Genomic DNA, 25751 nt, shown 5'->3' with positions numbered 1-25751 from the left:
GCAAGGAAGAGCAGTGTCATCCTACAGGCTCACAGAAATGTGACCCCAGAGATCGAGTGAAGCCACTCAGAGAAGCACATGCCTCTGGTACAGCTTCCAGAAGTCACCTTCTACACTTCTGGCTTCTGCACAGGACTCATCTTTTATCCCAATGAAGATGAAGACTGTATAGGAAGAACTGGTTTCTCACCCAACTCCATTTCCCTTCCTACAGCTTTATGCCCACGTGGAGCCAGGCCAAGCGGTGGCCATACGGGCCACGCTCCCAGGTCTGTGAGGCCACGGAGGGAAAGGGTAACTGAACCAAGGGAGGTCTGCAAACCTCATCAGGCACTGTGGCATCTGCTAAGGAAAGAAGCAGGTTGACTTTAAAAACACCAGGGTGCATTTGACCGCATTGACAGAACAGGAAGAAAGAGCAAGAAAATAAATCCAAGCAAATTGCATTTGATCTGGAAATTATTAATATCTGAAACAATAACGACAGACCTCCTGAATACCATTTGCATAGAATCCTTCCTTAGAGCCAAACCACACTTTAAAGGACTTCATCTCGAAAGAGCACTGTCGAATTGAAACAGAACTACTACCATGAGTAAAAGGCTGCAGTGCCAAAAGATGTCAGATTGAACACGAAACAGAATTTTCATTCTTTTGTGTACTCCATAAATATTAACAACTTGACACCCCATAATGAAAACAAAACGCACTTAAGCACGGGCAGAAAACCCAAACTAGCCAACCATTCTTCTTTTAGGATTACAATTGGAAATTGGTTGCCGAGGTCAGAGTTTTCCAGCATCACTGTAGGTTGGAATTAACTCTACAGACATGGAAGTACAGAACAAGAGGAAAACCTGGCCTTGCTTGGTGAGAGAGGACTGTAATTGCCATGAAACAGCCACCCCATCCCTCCAGCACTTCAATAGATGGAAGCAGCTGATAAATCCCTCCAGCAGCCAGCTGGCTCAGCCAGCCTGCAAGGGCAACAAGCAGGGGGAGAGATGCTGCATGGGGTGAAAGCAGCTAGCCTGCCTGCCAGGGCCCTCCTGGAGTGGCCTCATTCCTGCAGCCAGCAGGCACACGGGGCCTGGGGGTCACAAAACCAAGAAGAAACAGTAGTGGCTCCACAAGAAGTGATGTGCAGTGTGCAATGAGCAAGGTTTACTGCAGTGCGCTATTTTTATTCTGAGTTCAGAATTCGCCTGCCAGTTCTCACTCTGCTCATTCTTCTGATAGAAGTATCATAGAATCCTTAGAGCTGGAAGGAACCTTTAAAGATCATCTAGTCCCACTCCTTCACAACGTACAGGGACACAACAGCTCAATCAGATTGCTCTCAGCCTGGTTCAGCCTGGTTTGGAATGTCTTCAGGGACGGGGTTTCCACCAAATCCCTGGGCAACCCGTTCCAGTATCCAAGAGTTTTCCACATCCAAGAGATGTAATTGCTTCTTTTTTCCTAATTTCATCATTCTAGTCAGAAAAAAAGATTTGTAAGTCATTCTCTTTGCCTATCAAAGTACAGCATTACCTTCTAAGCAAGACTTCCACTTCCCAGGACACATAACAAAAAGCAGCAGCTGTGAGGCAGGAGGAAAAAAGGCCACAAAGGTAGACTGCAGCTGTTCAGTTCGGGTTTGACTTGGAACATCCACAGAGCGTGGGATGTGCTGAATTCAGGGTTTCCTTCCAAGCATCTCTCAACAAAACTTTTCTATATATTCCTTGGAGAGAGCTGAGGTGAGCCTCTGCATGTGGAAAGTAGTGGGGAATAAAAATAGGGAAATATTTGTTTCAATTATTTCACCCCTTAAACTGGTAACAGCTTTTGCATACACTATCAGGAAAGAAATATTTATAAACATTTAGGTTATTGCCTAACAAAGTATAAACCAGTTGTACTGCTGAGAAGGGCACAAGCCACTAAAATGCAGCTTCACAATGCCTTGACGCTCTCTCAAAATAAAACAGAAGAACATCACTACAGTCACCTCTACCAGTGCCTTTATGTAGTTTCTTCCACCAATCTCAAGAGCCAAAAACAGAATTCAAGAGTGCATGAGGCAATAGAAGTATTCCTCAACTGTTGCATTGCCTACTACACTCAACCAATCACAAACATTTCAATTTTTGACTCCTTCATGCAAGTCCTCAAAGAGCCTATCGAATGCCTGCCTGTTTCACTTTCCACAATGCTTCTTGTCTAAGGCACAAGTAAGCTAACTTCACTGAAGGGTTGAGACACCTGAAGGGTTGAGACACCAAGATGAGTAAGTTTGGCTCAAGGAAAGCCCTTTCCATCAGTGAGGCTATGCATGAACGCTTTTCCTGCAAGCTTTTGTTGCAGGGATGGGGGCCAGTCTGAGCTGTTACACTTCCACATCCTCCTTCAGTGCAGGGGAAAGGCTCATATTGCCATATTGCCAATGTGCAGCGCATTACTAAAACAGCTTCTTCATGATTACTGAAAGAGGACAGGGAAGTATTTACTGTATCAAACTACGATATCAAACTATGTGTTGTAGGAACACACAGGAGAGCCAGTCCCAACTTCAAACATAGGAGACAAAGAACCCTGCTGCTTCCAGCATTAAGTGATGTCTATTAAAAGCCTGGGGAACTCAGTAAGCAATTCTGCGGGTAGACTTTTCAGCAACAAGTCCCTAGAAATTACTTGGGGCACCAGTTACTGTCACCACCCCGGCTTGTTCTTCAATATATCTTTGGAAACACTGACCCTGCTCTTACATTAGCTGCAGCCCCCTACCTTACTGTGCAAGGCTCAGACCCTCCTGAAGGAAAGTCAGCACTGCTTGTGATCCTATCATCTTCAACTGAAACAAATTGTATTTTAGTGCTCTGGTAAATAAAGACTGTTGGGCGTACCTCCCTCAAGGAAGAGGTAGAGCTCTGCAATGCTCCTAATCTCTAAATTGTTTGAGTAATTTCATTTGACTTTACTGATAAATCAGGAATGTATTTTGTCGAATCATTTACTGATTGCCCATTTCATTCCTTTTGAAGTACTCCCAGAAAGATGAGGGAAGGACAGGGATGTTTTGTTCTATACTGTCTTTCCCCTACGTGGCTCTAGGTCATGTTCAAATCTCCTCTCCCAGTGAGGAAGGGTAATTGCTCATTCTCTGCCTCCTGCTGCCCACCTCTTCTGCAACGAGGCTCCAAGCTCCCCTAGCTGTCCATGCAAATACTTCCAGTCAGACCATTTCTCGGAGGTTCCTCACCACACCCACCTACATGTAAAACAAACTAAAACCAAAGGAGATACAGAGGATTTTTCCAAAGCCTCAGCTTTGGAAGCATTACTGCCCAGCCAGCAGCACGTTCAAGTTGGAAGCTGCTGTCTTAACCCTAGCCTGTGGGCTACTGCACCTCATCCCGCCCATGAGGTGCTACTGCCCTCCTGGTGCTCAGGACAACTAGATCCAACATTTAATGTAAAAGTGCAAAAGTACAGCATAAAAACATTTATATAAGAGGCAAATGTGTATGTTTTCAAATTAGACTCTTCTACAAACATAGGCTACTGAGCAGGCCCATCTGCACGCCAAGAGGCTGCAATGGCCAGGTGAGTGTGGAGGAGAGGGGAAGGACGGAGCAGGGAGAAGCAGCTGAGTGCCATGTAAGCAAGCAGGGAGAGGGGAGAGGACAGACCCCCTAGCACAGCTCAGCAGCCAGCAGGGATCATTTGTGTATTTGTGATGAATTGCTGCTGAGGCAAGGTGAAGCAGGAAGGCAATCCCAGCTCTGTGGGTGGGGTCCTGTAAGCCCACCATTGGCACCAAGCTTCCCTCCCCAAGATATGAGTCACCTTGAAGCATCTGGCAGCCCACAGATACACGGTCTGTTCAGAGAAGGGCAAGGATTCACAGTACCTTTGGGACTGGCTAGCCCGCAAGCTTGTAGAGAGCACCCACTGGGGGAGAAAGTGCCCAAGTTTGAATCTGGGAACCCCAAACCACACGCAGCGTGGCTCCATGGCAAGCTGTAATGATGCTGATCACCTTCTTCAGCCAACTAAAAGATCGCCGTATCGTTAAACCTGCTATCTTAGTTGCAGAGAGCAGCCGAGCACTTCCTTGGGAACCTAATGGAGTTCTATACACAAATATTTGAAATTCAGTAGACAGCAGCCATGTTCCTCAGGGTCCAGCTCAGGAGGATATTCCCAAGTTCTATGCATGTACTTAAAATTATCAAATATCAATGGATTGCATTATGAGTGTCTCCAAAAAGTACACATTAAATATGCTTCCCTGAATAAGCCCTACACAATCCCAGCTTTGTACCAAAGGAAATTGGAGTGAATCAATTTTTAAAAAATTACAAAATCTTTTAAATAGACATAGAATCAAATTATGCTTTTGAACCTTTTGATATGTACTAAGAGCGATGTTTCGGGTTTTTTTTTTTTGTTTGTTTCTTTTTTTTTTTAAAGAGGACAATTTTGCTAGTTTAATTTAAACCAGCCATGAAAACAAAGGATTTAGCTGCAGTGCAGTTAATGATTCCAATAAAAAACTAGCTGTTTACATGTTTGACACTCAGACTGTTCCTGGCCCCTTTTAGCTGTTCATACAACACATTGTTAAGTTAACACTTAATAACACTAGATTAATATATAACAGAGAGATGGTGTATCGCAGCCTCGTTTGCTTTATTTAGCAAGTTCTATTAAATTCTGTTTTTCTCCCTCGGAGAATCGTAAATAAACCAATGTTCACCTTTGAGAATGAAAGTCTAAAGTGCAACTTAATATGAGCAAATCACTTGGCAAGTCATTTGTGACCCACAATTTGAAATCACATTAAAGGTACCTATTCTGCCAAATGGGAGATCTGAAGCCAACTGGAGCATGAAGCAGAGGAGCATATCTATTGCCCACTTCCCCCCCCCTCTTCCCCAAGCCTTTGAACCTTACCGAGAGCTGGGCTGATCTCTAACTGTCCATGAACTGAAGAAACAGTACCTGTAAACCTCAGCTTCCTGATGAACTTCACAGTGCAAACCAGCACTCTGGACAACCCATCTCCCTAGGCAGTTTGTGGCAATATTTGGTGGGCACTATGAAATTCCTGCTCCTCAGAGCACTGGGACTGCTAAGGCATGTTAAGTGCTGCATGCCATACAGCACGCGACTCTAAAGCCCAGACTGACATTGTAACACCCTCCTCCTTCTCCGCATGGGAACTGGGAGCAGAAACTCCCAAAGTTTGAAGCGAGGATTTTGGAAAAGATCCCTAAAGGAGAGCACGGCTCGGGCTTCTAGGAATGCACAAGGTCCCTTGACACTGAACAGAGGGACTTGCCTTTGAGACAGAAACACCTTTGCTCAACAGGAGCCCAGGAGACCACGAAGGCAGCCAGGTGCCCAGCAGGAGGACACACAGCGTGACCAGGGGTACTTGTACCAGAGAGTGTGGGGGCAGATCTGTCATCCATACCCAGGACTAGACCGTATCTGCAAGTCAGGGTACTGGGTGGGAACTCAGCAAACCATCCACTGTTGGTCACTGCCCTTTTGTCCATCTCCCTAGGCTGTGCTGAATTCACATATCCTCTCCCCAGAGCAGAGGGGCTGCAGGGATCGAGTACTGCCACACACGTATCCCAGCCAGCGTGCATGCCCATAAAACACACTGCAGCTGATTGGGAGCATCCTGCTCTGAGCCAGTGAAGCTGCTTCCATGGCTTAGTGAAAGGTTTTTGCTGAACTGGCTTGGAAGCAGCCATGACCTTAGACTCCCAGCTTTACATAGGTCTTCAGGGGTCAAAGTGGCTCACACTTTAGTACGGTATACACACTAGCTTTCCTCCTGTGACTTGCTCAAGTGCCCACGCCCTTAGATTTAAAGCCTATGCTACAGGAGCAGGAAAAATCAAATCCCTACACAAACCAGTGTAGGAGGAGATAATTCATTCTGACTGGGAATTCAGCAGGGATATGGTTCTTTTGTTAATAGAGGGTGAAATACTTTCAAATGTATGTAAGAACTACGAACACAGCTACACAAAAGTCCATGTGTGAGCAGCAGTGAAAAAGCAGATCTCCCGCCAGCACATTTCTGCCAGTGCTGGCTGATGCTCTGTGCTGGGGGGAGCATCTCAGTTCCTCTGCTTGGGTTCAGGCTCTTGGAAGGAACTTTTTTACTCCAGAACACTTAAATGCCAATAGAAACGAAATCCCTACCTCAGCTCCTGCAGAACACAGACACAAAGCTCTGTTCAGGTCCAGCTCTAAACGTATACATTTTAACCAAATGTTCAAGGTATAATGTAATAAATTATAGCAATTCAGCAGCAATTGAGCATGCATTTTTACACAATTCTCTAATAAACACAAATGAAGAGATAATTTCTAGACGCATCTTTTCTTTCTAAATCAATACCATATTTGGGATACATTCTACATGAGGTGCAATTACACAGCTGTGACACTACCAGAGCTCTCCTGCCTTGCCCTGAGGTTGGGCTGGAAAAGCTTGAAATTTACCTGTGTTAGAAAGAGTACAGAAAGCTGCTTTGTGTTATACTTCCTGGTGACTGCTTTGCAAACGGCAAGTGCAACTGAGTGCCCACTGACACACACCTACTCAAATCATAGGAGCACAAGGCCTCACAGGAGCATTCAAGGCCTCATTCTCCACCACCAAGCTGCATTCAGCAAAGACAAAAAATGTGCATCCGTTGGGTAATTCAGCTCAGGGCAGATATCTGGGATCACCGGGGACCTGAAGCAGTGCTGCCACCCCAGCAGGGGTCCCTGCCTGGGCTAATTCGTTGGTCTGCAAAGAACAAAGCACAGTGCTCCCCAGGTCAGTGCCCACTTGCAGCAGCTCCAGCAAGCTGCTCTGTGCATCTGTACAAACCCCAGGCTCTAGACTACACTGCAACTGTGATGCACTAAGAAAAAGCAGGGAGAAGCCAAGGTTTTCACGACATCTGTGTTCTCCCTTCATGGGACTTTACCAGCACAACACCACAGACTCCCAGCCCTGCCACCCCCCCCCCAGAGGACCTATTTCTGCCAGGTCCCAACAGCTGCACTGTCTGCAGGGGAGGGCAGGGCAGCAGCCTGGAGCTGACACAGTGGTGGGGGGCTGACTGAGGGATAGGAAGGAAGTTACACAAAGCCTACCTGTGAAAAGGTGGGAGCCACCTCCACAGCATTACAGCACGCGCTTGTGCAAAGCAGGGAGCTCAGAAAGGAAGATGAGACTGAATAGCATTAAAGGAGTGTTGTAAAGACAGATAAATAAATTACAATGCTGATACAAAAGTAGGCCTTTTTAAACTTATTATTAGTTCTCTTGAAAGAGATTATTATATAGTTAAGGTAGTTATGGATTAATCAGATGGAGAAAGCCTCTTCATCTAATCAATAATCGGTGCAGGGAAACTAAACAATTTCAATTAGATTGTGGAAATCATTGCCACAGGATACTGTAAAACCAGAAAGACTTAAGAAGTGCTCAAGCAAACTTATGAGAAATAGTTCCCTTTCTAGACGCTGGATGTACAGCTCCACATTAAACTGCCAGTCCATACACATCAGAGAAGTATCAGACTAGTTAGACTCACAACTTATGTACCCTGTTATCCCTCCACGACAAATATTTTTCCAGCGTAATCATTGAGACTGTCTCTTTTGTGGTTGTGGTTTCTCCTGCCATGAATTTTTAATAGAATTTTATTTTTTCCAAATTTTTTTTTTTCCGGGGGGGGGGGGGGGGGAGGGGGGGGAGGCAGGAGAAAGGGTAAGGGAAAGGGAGGTGGGATAAACCTTAAAAATGAACCTTTTGCAATTGGCGAGAAAATGAAAAACAAAAACACCAACGGTAGAAGAACTCTAAAATAAACCATTTTAAAATATTGTCAGAAGAAAATTTTGGAAGATACAAACCCTCAACTTTTATTGAAAAGAGATCCCCACCCGTGCACATACTGTTCCAGCCGGCGCATCTCAAAGGGCTCGCCTGCCCAAGAGGCCCCCCTGCTGCCCCCAGAGGCACTCCGGCCGTCCTTCCACTTCACTGCAGCTACCGACAAAAGTCACTCCCACTTCCCCATCCATGCAGCACTTTTACCGAGATTCAGCTCTCTAGCAACTGTTACATACGGCACGTAATTTAACAGGGATGCTGCAGATTTAATAAGGCACCGATTATATACAATTTCAGAAGACATCCAAGTATAATATTGATATGGGGTGGATCACAGGGCTGCAAAGTTGCAGAGACATTCCGTAATCAATTGGCGTTTAACATTACAGCTCGCCAGCCGACAGGATCTCTGTCAAGTACATAATTGGTAGCTTTAATTAAAGGGCTACCCACAGCTTCATAAAGAGCTGGAGACCAAGGGCCTGCAACAACTGCAAAGAGATGACGAACTTCATCAGGTTCTTATTACTCTCTGATACACCACCAGCGGTGGTCACGTGCTAATTACAGGGCTCTTGCTACAGCACACTGGGCAGTCTTCCAGACCGATATCTCCACTGCAATCAGAGCCACTGCAGCTTATCAGACAGACTATTAACTTGGTCCCTGCTGGAAATGTTTCTACATCTTTCCTATAGCTATATTATTTTGTATGTCAGGCATTAATAAATACAGCAGTAAGAAATGTTGATAGAACTGTTGCTTCTCCTAGATCCCACTGTTGAGGAACCACACTCAGGGTGAATACTGTCCTGTCCAGGCAAAATGTGGAAGACATCCTTCCTAGCAGTGCTAGCACACCAGTAACCGCGCCGGCTGCAGCATCTGTGTTTGAGGCAGGAGCTGAGAGCCAGAGGGGTCACTTCCCAGCTCTCATCCCCCAGAAGTATTCGTGCACCCTCAGGAGGGCAGTGAGATGGGACACTGCCAGGCTGCTGGCCCAGATGCACCAGGGAGGTGGTTTCCTTTCCTCCGTTCTAACATGTCAGCACTGCTGGCACCAGGCACAATAACATCCTTCTGCAAAGCCAAAAAAGTAGCTGTGTTTTTCAAGTTGCTTGATTCCATAAAAGAAAATGTGCAGAAGTCCCTTGTAATGGCTGCTCAGCCCCCAGAGCTAAAACACAGTAAGAGATTTCAGACTGTTTGTTGTTCTGTCCTACCCCAAAATGTGTCTACCTTTTGCTAACAGTGGTAATTTATCATGTTTAGAGAGGCGCTTTCAGTTTCCTGGATTATTATGTCATGAAAGTTCCGAATGCTGTTCGCAATAGACTCAGAAAGTATCTCTGAAAGCATTTTTGTTCAGTCCCTTTTCAATATATCAGAAATCCTAAATTCTCCATATTTGCATTGTATAACATTGCCAGAGGAAAAGAGATGGAATCTTAGTGTACAGAACAATGACAATATCTATGTACAAAGATTACATACACAACTGTTAATGCACAAACACAGCTCAATATCTAGGTCTGAAGCTTTTCTTCCTGGTACACACAACCCTGAGCTGCTTCTAAAAGGAACCACAGAAGATCTCAGAAAAGCAAAATATGTCAAATTTCAACCAGGATCCGTAGCTCTGCAGAGAAAGGGTGAAAGCCACTGCTCTATATTAACAACCGAGAGCTGAGCCCAGGTAAGCAAGGGTCATATCAAACATTACTATTTCTAAATATCTTCTTTCTACTATAGATGTATCAAGAGCCTGTAGATCTGAGCACTGCGCTTTTGGAAACATATGGGTTTAGATTTTAAGCAGTTGTTGAACAAAGTTAATCTCACTCTGGAGCTAAAAAATGAACATAAGCAAGACTCTTTCATATCAGAAATCCTTCACATGTTTGTTATTACGTGAGTTCTCCAAAATATTTTCTAGCAGAAATACTTGGCACAGGAAAACAGTCCTCATGTAGTTGTTCAGCTAAAAAAAAAAAAAAACAACACCAAAAAACAAGATCAAGAGGCTAGCAATGCAGTCATATCCCAGAATATAACCCGAGACTCAGACAAACCAGCAGTGGGAGGACCATTTATACTTAGCAACTGGGTTGTCAGCGTGAAAACCTCAAGTGGGTTGTAAGTGTAGGGTTGGCTGTCTCTGGTTTTTTTATATTTGCTGGTTCAGCTATGACAACCAAGGGATGTTGTTGTTCAATTTGACTAAGCAGACTAAATCAAACGATTTTGTTCGTATTTCTTCAGTTTTGTTTGCCTTATCTCAGTCCATTTGGCAGATAACTAGGGCTGGCAAGAAGCAATGGCATTTTCTTTAACAATTATCTCCTCCGAATATGATCTCGTTCATCTTCAGCGCCACTCCATCCTTGGCGTGCCATGCAAAGCCAGCACATGTCTTACAGGACAGACTGGCATGCTAGTGTCAGCTGCCAAATGCGTTGCCAAACAGGTCAGTACTTGATTTTTTTCTTCTTTCTCTCTTTTTAAAATGTCCATTAAAGGACAAAACACACCATGTTTTCCTTCAGCCCTGCTGTAGGCTGTATGTTGAATTTACCAGCAGTTCTTGGTCGCTTCTTACCAGAAACATTCTCTTCTTTCTTCGCCTTCCTCCAGAAAACTTTGGCCTTAATTGTTTTTGGTGTGATTTTCAGAAGGGCAGTTCAAGAAAGTGGGGGCTAGATTTATTTATTTTAAAAGAAGTCTAAGAATCACAGAATCACCAAGACTATTTTCAAAAAACTGGTTAAAGGAAACCCAGGTAGCATTTCTAGCTCAGGATTTGAAGTAATGTAGGGCTCTTGCTCTTGCTCTTCTCCCTGCTTCATGGTTTGTGACCAGCACTGTCTGGGCTTCTCAGGCAGCACGCACCTCTCAGACAGATACAGCCAAGCCCACAGAAGTCAGAGTTCTGTCTCAGCCCTCCTGCTCTCCAAAGGCTCTCTCACCTTCCTACACAGTATGAAAAAACAATAACAACAAGACTGTTTTGATAGAGACAAAATGGTTGTTCAAATAGTTCTGCTAATTTCACAAAGATGCGTGATAATGTTTCACATATGGCTCTGTGCCTTTTAATAACAGAAATTGAACACACATTTCAAGGCACAAGTTTTGTTGATAGGCTGCTGATAGTCCAGAGTAACTGTTTGCCTTTTGGTTTTAATTATTCTAAAGACAGCCCAGGGATCATTTACCCAGAGCTAATCGGTTTATGGGCTCTTTAAGAAGCAAGATAAGCCCACATATGTGACAGCAAGCAGTGTGGGGGTCAGAGCTACCACAAGGACCTATACTCTGGAGGATGAGAAGTGGAAGGGAAGGGATACGCTATGACCTCGGGCCTCTCAGCAATTATCACATGGCTGTTAGGACAGCCCTGCTCTGTGTAAACACTTCTGTTTTCTCCAGAGGGGACTCTGATCTTGAGAGTACCGTCCACAGTCACCGCAGTTATTCCTGGATCATACTGCCGAAAGATGGGCAGGAATCTGGCCCCTTCGATACAGGCTGTGTTACCTGATGTCAAGAATTATCTCTTTTTGAATGCTACCAGCTACACATTCTAGCCAATGACAAATGTTTTGGGGATTAAACATAACCAAATTATTGTATGAACTCTGGAAACATCTTACAGGTAAAAAATGACTTTATCCAGAACACCAAGATTATGAAGAGAGAGCACCGGAAGCCCTAAAAGGTAGAAGCCCAGACTGTCTTAGGATTCAGAGTTCACAGCAGATCTAAAGCACCTGAAAATGCAAGAGGTTGACCCCTCTGCACTTGGAGAGAGTTGGAGGCCAGAAGCTTCACAGCCACTAACACAGCCACCCCTCCTGGTGGGGCACAAGGAGAACCGGACCTCCCAGCTACACCATTTGCGGATTATGCAAACCTTGCAGAAGAAAGAGTCAGGCCTGCCACATTTGAAGTTTCTCCTCCTTTTGAGAGACCCTATCAATTTTGCAGAGGTTTTCAGCCCATTATCACATTACAGGTAGACAGTTGTCATAAAGCATTAGATCTAAGTGAGGCTGACAGCATAACTGCGGGCTTGCTCCAGGCTTGGCAGCCTGTGCAGCACCTGCAGGCGCAGGACCAGAGCAAGCTCCATCAAGAGACAGGCTGGCGTAATCTGCTGTGAATCACTTTGAATTGCTGTCTTTAATTGACAGGGCACTCAAGACCTGGTCCGCTATATAGACAAAAACCTCAAAGTACGTATGTGTGCACACACACACAGTCTGCCTGCCCTCAAATGAGCAATTATTAGAGACCCAGCTTTTTTTTTGTTTAATAGAGTTATGTGTTTTGCTCTGTTCACCATCATCACAGGAATAAGCAAGAGCAATGTTTCTCAGGAGAACTGCTCTGGTTTCAGGCATGGGGCAATCAACATGCAGGGAGAGGGCACACACTTCGGATAGGGTTATGAAAGCTGAAACCCTGGCCTAGCACTGCAGAACCCTCTCCAGGCATACCAGTGTCCAGGTATGTCACGCAGGTTTCAGAGCACCTCTTCTTGAGGGTGAGAAAACTCTCCTAGCCAATATAGATAGCAGAAAAAAGTAATGACTGACACCCTCACGCTCTACCACGAGCTTAATCTTGCTCCCGCCAAAAGCCAGACAGCATTTGCTAGGAATTTCAATTAGCAGGTGCCAAACTTCCTTGGTCAGGTAAGGATTTCTCTTTTATTACTGCTGCCCGAAATCACCTCCTAAGCAAGCTCTCACCTTCTTGTGTCCCAAGGTACGCTGCAGGCTGTGCACCTCCACTGGCTTCAAGGTTTATTGTTTGACCGAAGCCAAGACTCTGAAGAACTTTCAGGCCCAAACTTTTACTTATGCTGTTGCCAGAAGAAACCGAAACTGAAAGTTCTTAAACTCCTAGGCTCTGTGCTGCCAACAGTCTGTAGAGAGGCCAGAAGACAAAGGAAATTCAGGCCTTAGTGGCCCCTTACCATTCTCACGGTTTTAATTAAAGTTTCTAAAAACGTTTGCTGAAAAGATTAAGGGGCAACATTGAGAGCATACTTCGGGGAGCGTTCTGGCTACTGAGCTGACTTCCTTTTCTGCCGCAGATGCAGTTGTTTGCTTCTTGGTGAGAGGCCAGCTGAGAGAAAAGCCATAAAGAAATCACATGGCTGAAGTGGTTTCCATGACCAGACAAACCCTTTTTTTTGTTCTATTAGAGTCTGCAAGGCCCAGACTCCAGTACCTGACCAGGCCGGCAGCTGTAAGCCCAGAGCCACAGCACCTACCCAGGGCTGCCTGATGCAGCTGGGCAGGCTCTGCCCTCCTCAGCAGCCCAAGGCACCAGCCTGACCTATTCAGTGCTTCTCTGGCTTCATGCGTTCATTTCAAGGGGTGATTCGTAAGAGGGACCACCAGCAATAAATGTCAGATTTGGTTCAGGACTTGGTTAGAAGGCATTTAGATAGAAGAATAATTGCACAGGGATGTGGTTTACTCTGGAGAAATAAAGGCTGTGTTTAAATGTCTGAAATTCCTAGTGACTCTAATAATTGCAACCTCTGCCTCAATAAAATGCACAAATAATGTTATTGAAACATTTCCAATCAAAAGGTATTATTTTTGGTTTAAAACAGATGCAGTAGTCAGTATTTAAAAGGAAGACGTCTGGGCGGGCTTACCTCTGTTTCAAGGGAAGAGAAAACTACTGGAACGGTGGTTTAGTCCCTCTTCCTCTGTTTTTATAGCCTTCGTACTACAACATCATAACTTTCATACAGTGCCTCTGCTGCCTTTTCCAACCTAGTGGAGAGCAGCTATTGCACTGAGGAGGTTTTACTGCACCAAGGGGTGCTTCAGAGCACGACCTGGTGAGCTAGTGGAGAAGCACTCGTGGTGCAGGAGCTGAGCCTCCTCACTACAGCACTGAGCCAGCTCAGCAGGCACACGCACTTCCCCAGGCACTGTTGTTATGCCTGTCCAGTAGGCACCAACTAGATTTAGGAACCTGGAAGCCCCTGCCAGTTTTGACTTAGAGGTTCCCAGGGCCACTCAAACTACAGGCCTGTTGCTCAAAGTCTGTGTGTGTTCAGTGGCATCCTGATGCTTAAAGATACATCAAGGCACCTGCTCGTAACTCTCAAAAGGTATCAGCTGCGGGTGGGCACTTTACCAGCTTACTTGCTTAAATACCAATTGCTTGTATCGCTTCTGAGAACACAGCTCAGGATCCTCAGCGCTATCTCAAATTTGTCTTGAGCTCTCTGCTGACCTGCATTGCTCACATGAGCAGAGTCAGATGCACCTACAGAAGATGGCAGAAATTGGGCCAGTGATTCATGATTCATGTGCCTATAGGATTAGCTATAATTAGTGTCTTCAAGTAAGACAATAACTATATCATGCTATCACACTCTACGGATGCAGTATCAGCACATATGGAAGACATTTATTACTATAAATATTCAGGCACTTGATAGTTATCCAGAAATATAAAATCAGGTTAATCATTCTATCCTACAATCCCTGGCAAGAGATTTGAACTCAGGTTTTCTGGCTCAGCTGAAGGTTTTACATATGTGATCATTTCTGCCAGCTGGCAGCACTAAAATCATAGGCTGAAGCAGTTTTCCAGCAGCCAAATCTATCTGCACAGTAATGTTACAGAGCTTAGCTTTCTGCGAGCCATATATTACCTAAAGATATCCTGCTATTGCATAGAGCTAGGGAAGTTTCTGTAGTACAGGTAGAAGAATCACTTTTCAGAGTTAATGATTAACATCTCTCAGGGAAATAAACAACTGAAGCTATTGTGTTATTTCCAAAGGTTGCCTGGGGCAATTGAAATACTAATTTCATTAGCCATCATACGTCATACAAGGGCAGCTATACTGTCCGTGCATGCATGTCTGTAAAATTGTTTCTAAAAATAATCTGAAGGAGGAAATCCCTAAAGAATGCACTGCAAAGGCCTGGGAGAACAAACTAACAAACTTTCCTTTAAAAAAGAAAACAAAAAGACACCCAGCAACATCAGCTCAATGCTTGCTCAGTTTTTACTAACACAGCACACCATTTTGTGTACACATCAACCCTCCCATAAGTCCACCTGGCCATTTTACAGTCCTTCATTAGGTGTCATGAAAGCAAAAAGACGTAAACTTTCACTTCTGTCCCACTGCCACAGGGCCTTCATATTCCTCCTCAGCACCATTCTTCAAGGGAAACCGTTGGTGTTTGACAGGCACAGGGCCACGCCTGGTGAAGCTACAATAAAGGCAGGCCCCCCTCAGGTCCTGTGCTTGTCCCAGCCCGCCCTCACCACCATCCACGCACATAAGATGAAGACACTGGTCCCAAGTGCTCAGAGGCCAGTCAGGACAGGGCTTATGAGGCAGTTCCAGTTCTTTGTAATGTCCACGGCTGGGGACAGGACAGCTACCTTCACTGGTTGTGGAGTCAGAGCCAAAAAAAGCACTGATGGAGCCGTGCCAGCGCAGAGGCAGCCTGGGCACCCCCACAGCAAGCTTCTGGAATTGGGAGGCTAGCACAGGGCCAGCCCATGGCCTTGCAGAACCTGCACACAGCTAAAACCTCCAGCAGGAGCCAAGCCGACTCTGCAGAGCCTGTGTGACACATCTGTGCCCCGGTCTGCACCGCATCACACAGCGGACACAGTAACCAGGTTTCTGCATCACCCGTTAGCTGATGGCCAACTGACTGGAACCAGAAAAGCCAGGGGGATCTTGCTGCAAAAAAGGCTTACTGAAAAAGGCAGCAGCTAGTAGTCACTGAGCACTCACTAATGGTGTTTCTCTGTGAATTATCCCAGTCAGACAGAGCCGCTCAAGTGTTTGGCTCTAAAACAAAGCAAAGTTATTTTTCCTGAGAGTTGTAGACCCAACATCCCTGAGGAGAGCAAGACTTCTCCTGTAGTACAAGTACCAAGAAGATAGAACATCCCATCTCTGAACCACATGCAATACGGCTGAGGCAGGTAGAGCATATGCAAGGTTTCTGTAGCACCCAACATAGAGCTTTATCTTCTCACCCTTCACCAGAAAGCCTCAGTAATTTATGTAACCTGTTTAAGGAGGTTTGTTTCCTCCTCTCAGCCTCCATCTACATACAGCTTACAGCCTCATGATGATGATCCCCACCACCTTACACACGTACTCAGGAAGCACATGGGTCTCTTCATCCTGGAAGCAACCTGTTCTCCTCCTCCAGGAGTTTTAGGTAGCCCACCTCCCCTACTTGCTACACGTCTGAAGGCTGTGAACTCCCAGCCAAGACACCACTGGAAAGCAGGTCTTTGTCCTATCTTACAAGGCACCTTATTCTCATTCTTCATCTCCTGATATTAACAGAGAGCTCTCTTAGACTCTACCAGCACAGCAGTGATTGGGACAGCCTCAGGTGAGGTGGAGTGGGGTGGACCAACCTAGGTCATCTCAGCATCTCCACCCCAAAACAAGTAATTCCAGCCCACCCCACACATCCACCTGGGTCAGGCCCCACAACTCTGCCAAGCTGATGCTGCCAAAGCTCTCTTCTAGGTGCTGGACAAGCGGGACAAAATCACTGGGGCAGAATACCGAGTGTTTCTTGGGTGGCTATGGAATGCTGCACCACCAACAGGATGTTGCAGCAGTTGATTTACACAGTTGAATGCAGCATATACTGCATTTCAGCCCATACATCTATGTGCAAGATGTGTTCTGCTTACCCACAGAACCTTTAACACTGCATCAGGAAAAAAAAAGACGATTTGCAGAGGGTGAATGCCTGTTAATCATAAGCTAAAGGGGAAAAAATATTTAAGTGAGATATAAAGAGAGGAAGTGACTCAGTGGGTGGGAGGGAGGGGACAAGCGTTCCAGACAGATGGGACATGAATAACTTTTCCATCTCACTCTCTCTTCTCTCTCAAGTCTTGCAGGAACTGCTGTGTTGAAATAGTCAGTCATTAACTATTTGATGAGGTTTTAAAATCTGAACTGAATTCTCTGAATGTAACCAATGATTATTACAGGGTCTGCCTCACAGCAATGCAAGTGTTGGAGCCCTTTGGCAAGCCATCACGGTGACGGCAAGACCGAGTGCTCGGCAGGAAAAGCCACTATACGGCATCAGCTGTTTAGCTCCACACGGCCCTGGTGATGCCAAAGGGATGGGAGCTGCAGTGCTGGGGGAGCATGCAGCCTTATCTGTGCGCAGCACCAGGGTAGCCACGGGCAGCAGTGCAGTGTGAGGCTCAGGCCCTGTGGCTCTGCTTGGCCCACAGGAGAGCCAGGCCTCAGTGCGTGCCAGGTGGAGGAAGCCCTGCTCAAACCGGCTCCCCTCCTGCAGGGCGTCCCCTGAGGAAGATTCTTCCCCTTATCAGCATGCCTCTCCTCAGAGGGCCAGGCCAAAATGCCCAAGTACAGTGGCAGACTGTGAGCACTGAGATGGAGAACATATCCTGCTCAGGCCACCGTATGCTGCAGAAACTGGCTCTGAGAAAACCTGAATGAAGCATTTCCTCTCCCAGATGCCAAAGGCTAATTGACCAGCACGAGACCTGCTGAACTTGGTGGAACCGAGGTGGATATAATCACTCAAGAGAGCCAATAACCAATTATCTGAATGGCTTCAGCAGTTTCAAGGTCTGCCCCTTTATTCAAGAGAAAAACAAAGATCAATTTCTTAATAAGCTTTGTAATATCTGCTATTCCTTCCCTTTCATTATTATCATTAGCATTGCAGCAGTGTTTTGTGTGTATAATGAAAGAGTATGACAAGAGCTGGAGTGGCCTGGGTGGTAAAGAAGGAATCTGTGTAGATGTAAACATATACACACAGTGCTACGGGTCCGGAGCAGCCCACAAGCTGTGCCAATGGCTGCCAACAGGCACACGCTGCTGGAAGCCTGCACTGGGGCACAGAGCTCAGTGTCCAGCACTCATCCAGGCAGCCCTACATGGTGACACACGTGGCAGGCAGGGCATGGGCACGTGGAGGACACCGACCTGTGGCAGTGTGCTGGGGCAGGTAATGCCTCCGTCTGCCAGGGCCAAATCCGCTGGAGCCCCACGAGACGTGTTCCTCATATCCCAGCATTGCATTGCCCTGCAGTTCCCCTATGTGTTTTGCTTCTGAAATTGCAGGATCCCTTTCTTTCTGCAGCTACACCACCAACCGAAATCGTGCTCCCTTTGTCAGAAAACCGCCAGCACTCCTTGCAGCCTTCTCTCTTACTCTGAAATTCTAAATACCACCCCACTGTACAAATTCCTCCCCTTCTCCCAATACCTCCTTTTCTCCCCCCCTGAAATGAGAGCCGCTTGGTGATAATGCTCTCACACATGAAGATACAAACAGCACCATCACCATTTCCCAGCATCTCCCACAGACACCAGCACGTGCTACCAGCAGCCGGCTGGTGAACATGCAGGCTTCCCTTCTGGATGTGTGGGGCTCTGCACAGCCCTGAGGAAACCCCCTCCAAACTGGCAGCAGCAGAAGCAGGTTCATTTCTTGTGCTTTTGGCTGAGAGTGTTTTATCAGACTGCAAAACAGCAAATCATTGCAGAAGGGGTCTCTGAAGGAGAAACTGAGAACCAAGAGATTGGGGAGATGCTGGAAGCCTTTGTTTTAAGGAGCTATGGATGGATAACTGTCCAAGACAGAGTGGCTTGTTGACTTTCTCACAGCAAAAGGTAGAAGGCTGTTTAATTGATTTTAGCCTGTAACTAAACATACACTTCTTTCAATATAATGAACAGCAATGCTAAAATACTGTTCTCCTAATGTAAATCGATCCATTACAGATGAGTGTTTAGATCAATGTGTGATGCCCTCATTGGAAATAAAACTGTTTGCTCAAGATCGCTATAAAGACAACGGGCACTGATAGATGATATCGATGTGACAAGGAATGGCACTTAAGCAGGATATTGCCAAGACCATGCCCGTCAGGTAGGAAACCAACATTCACCCAACAGCCACATGTGCATTTTTAGAGGCAGCAAGAGGAAAAGATACCACTACCTTTGAGATAAAACACAGATGGAACTATAACAGCAGAGGGTGTCATCAATGCCACACATCCTCACCGCTGTACACGGTGACAGAAGACAGCCACAACAACAGCATCCACTGAAATTTCACGTGCCAGACCTCCTGTGTGCCTCACAATGTTATGGCAGCAGACGGCTCCCCATGGCACCATTTGCAGTGTTCCCATAGGGCAGCAGCAGGCAGCCCAGGGCTGCATGGTGGCTAAGAGATTGCTAAAGGTAAAACACGTAATGTACGAGGCCCAATGTCTGCAGGGCACTGAACCAGACTACTGCATTAGGTTCACAAACACAAGGTCACACATCTCCCTAGTTGTATGGTTTTGTTACTCTCCTTTTTTTATGTTTTAATGAAATAAAAATAAAAGCATCTTGTTACTTATACACATTAACGGTAGTATGTGTTTTATAGAGGCTGCTCCAAAAGTAATGCTTTCTATTTTACTATGTTGGCCTACATTAGAGGCTGTTGGTGGTACAGCAGTAAAGGCTGAATTTTCCCACCAATATTCTGCTAAATTTTGTTGCCACGTGACAGATGGCTGTAGAGGGGCAGCTGGATGAAATGGAGTCTGACGTGGAAGTACAGAAGAAGCAAAGCTGTGTCACTGAATTCCTCCATGAGGAATAATGGCACCCACTGACATTCATCGACACTTGCTACACATTTATGGAGACCAAACAGTGTCTGTGAGCAATGAGGGGTGTTTCAGCAGTGGTGACAGTGGCAGTGGTCACCTCTGCTGATGCAGGTTTTAATGAGCACAGCACGTAAGCTTTGCTCATTGCTGACAAAAACACAGAGCTAATGGTGGTGACTATGCTGAAAAACAGTTTTTTGCAGCTGAGAATGCGCTCTATTGAACAGTGTTACAGTGCACAGAACTAAACAGGAGGCATTAATTCTGGAGTGACCTAGACGTATGCAGCCCAGACAGACAAAAGGTTGGACACCGATCGACTACATGATCCCAGCGGGTCCCTCCTAACCTCGACCATTCTGTGATTACACAATTCTACAATTCATACGCGTTTCCCAGCTGGCAGCTGGTTGTTGTGATCTTTCATTACCTCGCTTTCTCTGGGCTTTTTGTCTTCTCCACTGTGAGGTGAGGAAGCTTCCTAAGAGCTGGAGTACAGGCTTGTCTTCATGCTGGATTGTGACCCGGCCATTCTTTACTGGGGTAGCTGCAAGCACTTCTCCTTTTTCTAGGGATGGACTTTGCTCCAAAGCCCAGTGCCAGAACTCATCATGGTGCTAAGTAGGACATGCCACGCCACATCTCAGGCACGTATCACCTCACGCTCCGTGGCCAAGAAACCTGGGCAAAAAGGACCCACGCCGGCCACAGCCGTAGCACAGCACATGCTCTACTGCAGGTACCTAAAATGACCGCTACGGCCGCTAAAATGGCGGCCACCCGGAGCAGGGCGCTCACCTGGCCGTGCCTCTCCCCTCCCCCCTTGGCTGGGACGCGGCTCTCGCCGCTTCTGATTGGCTGCGCTTGCCTCCCGCCTCAGGAGGACCGTTGGCGGCGCGAGAGCTGCGTGTGAGGGCGCGTGCGGGCAGCCGCGTGCAGGCAGCCCCGAGGGAGCGCGGCGCGGGGAGCCGCCGGGCAGCTCGCACCTGTGTGATGAAGGGCAGGTGGCACAGCTGAGGGCTTCATCTTGACTCCCGGGCAAAGGTTTGCTGTTGCTCAGGTTTAATGAAGTGACACGCTGCAAACGTGTGGCAGATTTGCAGAATAAAAAAGCAGTGTAACAAACAGCAGTGGGCAATGTCTGTGAATGCGTAAGGTTCTTTGTAGCCTACGGTTTTCAATTAAAAAAACCAAACGCCTTGTCAGTACCTTGATTCACTCTAAAAACGACTAAAACTGTGAACTCTGTCATTAGCAAAAGCAGACTTTTCCTTGAAGTAGCCACAGCTATCCTCTGCTGAGCATTAAGGTCTTGAGTCGGGAGAATTCATCTGACAGAACAGCTGCTTCAGGGGAGGAGAGAAAGCATCCTTCACTACCTGTGGCATTCACCCAGAAGAGAAAAGCCTAGCAAAAAACAAAGGCTGGGAGGGAAAGCCAGCCAAATTCCCATTGGAATAGGGCACAAGTTTAGTAGAGAGGAAAACCACCATTCAAACAAACTACTGAGGGCAGTGGGGAATTTTCTGGCTTTGGAGGTCTTCAAATCAAGACCAGACCCCTCTGAAGGGTATGTGATGCCACTGCTGTCAGGCAGAAGCAGATGTAGTGCACTGCTATGGGACGGAGGAGATGCACCTTGCCCTGTGGGCAGTGCTGGGCACTGCAGGACCCCCAGCAGAGGTAAGCTGTCAACAGCAGGACAGCCTCCCCCCCCCGCCTCCCTTTGCCTAAATTATTTCCTTCAGGCTCTATTGACCCATGCCCACCATTGAAGCAGAACCAGCATTTGTCCATCAGCTGTCAATGTGTTTGTAGGGAGGACGAGTTCTGTAGAAACCCGTGCTCAAACTGTTGCTGCCTTGCTCAAACTGTCTTTGCAGCTGAGGTCTGCATGTGGCAAAAAGAAGAGCAGCTGGGCAGGGACGTCAGAGCCACCTCTTCCCACTCTGTTGTGAACTTACCCTAAGGTTTCAGGGGTGGCCTGCATTTGCCACTCCCTGTTGGCTTTGTCACGCTGCCTGCTCTCCAAGTCTCAGACTGCCAGCATCTCTCCCCCTGGATGACTTGGCTCGTGTTATTTTGTGTTAAAACTGGTATGTTTTTTTAATGGCTATAAATAAGTCAAAACTGCATCTTTAATTAATCACTGCACTTTATATTGTAAGTGGAGCTTTTTTGTAATGACTCGTTTATGATTTTAAGATGCCATTTGCTCACTGTCAAACCTACCTAGCTTTTATCCCTGCATGTTTAACAGCTTCAGGATAGAAACCAAATTTCATCAATGAAGAATTCTAATTCGTTTAGTCTAGTGTAAATAATTGGTTACTAAGTGGGAAGAGATTGAACAGTTACTTTTATCTAAACAACAGTGAACTTCAGGCAATAGGCTGTATGTTCATTGTCTTAAAAGCATTTCAAGCTGATCTTAAAATGTTTCTATTTCACTCACACAGGTTTGAAATGGGAAATACATATGTCCGGATGACTAAAACATGAAAAGCAGATAGGAGTAGCAGCATGTAAAGTATAGAGAACTAGAAGCATTAATAGAAATATTTCCGTTATAGCAGCTATTAAATTATTTTTTTTACTGTTTCTAAGAAAAACCCATATGTTTATAGGATTTTTTTCCCCCAATTAAACTGTGTGTGTGTGTCTTTCTGTAAATATTATTTACACTCACGCACAGAGTGCATGTATAAAATTATCTATCAGCAAAGCAAGGGCTGTTGCTCCTTTTGTTTCTTGCCCCGCTGGCAGGCAGGCAGAGGCCCCAGTCCAACACCACTGACAATTTGGCAGCAGCTGCCCAAGGCATGGGCTCAGTTTGGAGGGATGGCCTATGCCCCACTGAGGCGAGTGGAGCCGCAGCCCCGCCATCCTGCCCTATGCACCAGGTCATTGCCAGCAGTTGAGAACAAAAGGTAGTTCTCCAGCTCCAAGTTTGCTGCCTTACAGCCACTCGCTGGTACAAACAGGCTGCATCTCTGGTGTGGAGGTGTTTTGTTTGGTTCTCCTTTGCCTGCTTGTTGTTGTGGAAGGGGCAAAGGGAGCCCAGTACCTTTTCAGTGGCGATGCAGGGAGAGCTGTATTGCATTCCAGAGCTCAGCACATGGCCGGATGCTGTTGTCCACAGCTTCGGAGTGATGAGGTTCCCTGCGTGGACAGACAGATGTTTAGTTTTATTTGGTCTCAGGTTAAATTCAAGTGACAAGCAGGTGGCTAGATATCAAAAGATGTAGTTATTCCCACTCCTCCATCTTTTTTTCCTCAGGGGAGCACAGAAGTATTTCATATAAGATGTAAATATGCCTTAAAAAGAAGAAAACTGTATTAGAACTATAGAAAAATATTAAATGCTTTAAAAACTGCTTTACCTCAATTCCTAGACAACTCAAGTCTGACGTGTGCTGTATGCTCTGTGTGCTGGGATTGAATCCAGACACTCACCACGTTGTTAGCCTAAGAATTTTGAGCAATTTTTTCCATTTATCCATATTCTCCCCAAAATTGTTTCGCACATTTCTCAGATAGATCAGTCCTTCCGGCATTCCTCTAGACACTCAGTAGGATGCCCTGCTATAAATATAATAAAGCCTTTTATTATGTCCATTAACCATGGACATGTGTGCTCCAAAAGTTTCCTGACACGCAGTCATTTGTGGCTTTTTAATTATAAACAGAAAATATCTACCAGCAAAAGAAGGCAGCAGACTGGAAGTGGATCTTTGTGTGTTTTGAGCATGTTCTCTGACGGGCTGACAGCACCCACACCCTCCTGCAGACCTTGCAGGAGACCCTTTGTGTGCACACACGTACGTAAAAAGCCTGTGGTACGGCAGGTCAGTCTTGCATGATAGGAATTTGTCAACTGTGCCGACCCAGGTGGGCTCACGGGAGTCTTTGAGCCTGTTTACACCGCTCAGATCAGTCCTTCTGACATGCAGATATTCCCCCCTCCCATTCTGCAGACCTTGTTCCACTTAAACTCAGCAGAAATTTTTTAAAAGCCCAGTAAATTACTTGACAAATTAAGTCATATTTATTGAATGCGTTTTATTTCAACAACCAAAAAATTCTAACAGCCTAACAATGCACATAAGTTAAAAATTAATTATCACTTAGTGATAACAAAGATAAAGTTGATTTACATGGAAAAAAAAGAACATTTACAATATGTTAATCCTTATTCACATTGTTGATACCGCAATAAAACACAATTTGTTTTTTTGTTTTTTTGTTTTTTGTTTGTTTTTTATTTCACAAAAAAAAGGCGGAAAATTGTGCTTTGTTAAGAGGCACTACAAGAAAAGTTTCTTTCTCCAAATAGATATTATATGATGGATATTGAATAAATAGACATATATGCATTGTAATTCGCAAAGTTCTGGCAAGACCACAGGCTAAAATGCCCACAGATTCACTTAGAATCACTGCAAAATTGGCAGTGAAATTTAAAATAAAAAGGCAAGACTCAGCATTGAAAAAATACCTAATAAAATTTTTGGTTGAAGTGTAAAAGATACCAAATGTTGATGCCATCGTCAGATGAACAACTTAACGTAGCTTGGCAAAATTCAGTTTCCTTTCAAATGTATGGAGTGATTTCAGCTACAGGATAAGAAGACAGTTTTGAAAGAGTAGCTCTGAGAGAAACAAAGCAGCAACCATTGAAATTCTGATTAAAGCTGCAGCATACTACAGAAGTAAAAGATGAAGAGCAAGAGGGGCATTAAGTAAGCAACCCACCAATATTTTGCAAAGGTATATGAGATTTATGCAGAGATACTCTTACATTTCAAACATTTCTTTTGAAAAAATCCCTTAAAAATTCCAGAGGTTACTGAGCAGCTAGAATTAGCTTGTATTGCAATGTCTTCTCCCTGTATATTGTCTGTTCTGAGTAAATATCTACACATAGAGGTTCGTTTTTCACTTTCATCTCCTACCTTTTATACCTTTCAATTATATAAATAGTATTAACAGCTATATTACATTGCCTGGTGTAGTAAACAGAAAACAACTTTCAAAGTGATATTGCATGAGGTCTTTGTCAAGGTTACGTGAGAAGCCTGCGAAGAAAAAAAAATGACCAGAGACCTTGTTGGTATGGCTATGGTTGCAGTTTGAACAGGCGTCTGAAATCAATCCAGCTGCAGAGGCGGTAGCGAAGGTGAGGTCTTTCCTGGGAAATCCTTGCCCAGAAGTGAAAAGTAAGTACTACTTGGTGTCTCCTGCGACATGATGCCTCACAACAGGCGGAAACTAGAGTAGATTGCAGCTTTAGCGCTCACGCCATTGAAGAGTCAGTCAGTGTTAGCTCTGCTTAGTGTAACTCGATGTAGTTGCTAGCTAGGTCGCTGCGAAACCCTCCGAGGAGGAGGTGAGTGAATGTGAAGGGCCTGGTGCCCCGTGGCGGGGAGACCTCGGGCGCTCAGCGCTGGAGGGGCTGCAGCTTGGGAGACCCGTGGCTGAAAACACTTCATTTCACTGGCACAAAATGCATGACACAGAGGGAGCCCAGCTAAAACAGAAACGCGGGGAGGCTGGAGAGGAGGGTGGATGGGAATCGGCAACGCAAACCCTTCATCTCTCAGCAATCTACCTGGACTGGATTGTTGGGATTGTGGCATTCTGTGTCCCAATGTGACTTTACACTTGCATGTGTGTGTGTACGTGTTTCACTTCAGTAAAAACAAAAAGCAACAAGAAAGAAGCTTGTAAGTCTTAAGATCTGAAACAGAGAACAAGTAAATAAAATCCACAGTAAAATGTGGTTCATAGTATGAATTCCATACATCAAATCTCAACACGTAATTTGTCTTCTCTTTCTATAAAGACCTCTTTAGTGGACAAGTCTTCTATGCACTGAATTTCAGTTTTAGTCATTCTGACTCTCATGAAGATTCATCTGTTCACTACAGAAAGGACTGTCTGGAGAGTGGAACAGGCTGTATCCTTTTAAGTGCGCATTTTGTTTAAAGTACTTCAACTTACTAGTTTTCTTTTTAAGGTGCCCTGATTTGTTTTTCCATTTTCTCTCTTTCTTTCCTCTTTTCTTTTTTTGGCAGTGTTGATTTATGTCTTTAAATACATACCTCAAAAATTACCCATCAAGTTGCCAGATAGGAAGCCATATAATAATAAT

Source organism: Tetrao urogallus, assembly GCF_951394365.1.
Source record: "Tetrao urogallus genome assembly, chromosome: 8".
Taxonomy (NCBI): Eukaryota; Metazoa; Chordata; class Aves; order Galliformes; family Phasianidae; genus Tetrao; species Tetrao urogallus.
This window is presented reverse-complemented; position numbering follows the sequence as displayed.